This window comes from Mandrillus leucophaeus, unplaced genomic scaffold (assembly GCF_000951045.1).
Source record: "Mandrillus leucophaeus isolate KB7577 unplaced genomic scaffold, Mleu.le_1.0 Scaffold15, whole genome shotgun sequence".
NCBI classification, from domain to species: Eukaryota; Metazoa; Chordata; class Mammalia; order Primates; family Cercopithecidae; genus Mandrillus; species Mandrillus leucophaeus.
This window is the reverse complement of record NW_012101476.1, coordinates 3,395,087-3,396,198: the sequence shown is the minus strand read 5'-3', so window position 1 is coordinate 3,396,198 and position 1,112 is coordinate 3,395,087.

The window sequence follows — 1,112 nt, the reverse complement described above, 5'->3', positions numbered from 1 at the left end:
AAAAAAAAAAAAAAAGGCTACTGTCTCATGTCCTTTGTCCCATTAACTCCTCATACAACCCTACTAAGTTATCCCCATCCTACAGATAAGAAAACAGAGTCAGAGGTCAATAACTACCCAAGGTCATAATGGTAGGAAGTGCTGAAGCTGGGGCTCAATGTGCATCTAATGAGGGGCCACCACGGCCAGCCTGGAACCTTCGCTCTCCTCTGACTGTAGCAGGTATTTCTTGCCTCTGGGCTCCTGCTGCAACAACGTTCCACACCTGCCCACTCCCTAGTGGCAAGTGTACATGAAGCTTGCATGCTCATCTCCTAGATTACAAAGCCAACAGTTTGTGGCAGTGGGACAGCGTCCTCGCCCATCAGTCCAGGCAAGCTATTTCCTGCCAGCACTGACACCAGCAGGCTCTAAGTGACCCTGCCGCCATCCAGAGTCAGTGTGGACTGGGGACGTGGTGACTAGCAAGACCTGCCTTTATTTTCCAAATTCCTAAGCTCCTCTGGTGGAACCAGACTAGACAAGTGAGAGCTCACCAGCAAGCCTGAGGTCAGGCAGCGTTTGCGTCAAGCGCGGAAGCCTGTTCCAAACCAGGGCAGGGCGGATTCCCTCCAAATCTCCACAGTCTGGGGGGGGTGGGAGGGAGCATTTGTTGAGCACTTCCCAGGGCACCCCCATTCCTAACCTTAGACTCCTGTACACAGGTCAAGCTTGTTTCTTTTGCAAGACAGCAGCCGACTAACCACCCTCCCTTTAAACTCATCCCTCCGCCAGGGCTGTGGGTAGGCAGAGAGACACCTTGTACAAAGCTCAAGGGGAGGAGCCCCTAAATCACGCAGGGGGCCCAGAGGATAGCCGCGCATTTCCAGGGAGAGGTGGTGCTTGAACTGAATCTTGAAAGGCAAGGGGCATGAGCATAGGAAACAGCACATCCAAAGGTGTAATTACAGCAGCCGCCACTAAAGGAATCCTTCCTACGTGCCAAGCCTTGCTCTAAGCAGATACCGTGGCTTAAGTTCACTGAATTGTTCACATTTCTTGTCTGTTTCTCCTGCTGGAAGAATGTTCGTTCCTCCAGGGCAGTGACTGTCCCTCCACCTCTATCCCCAGGG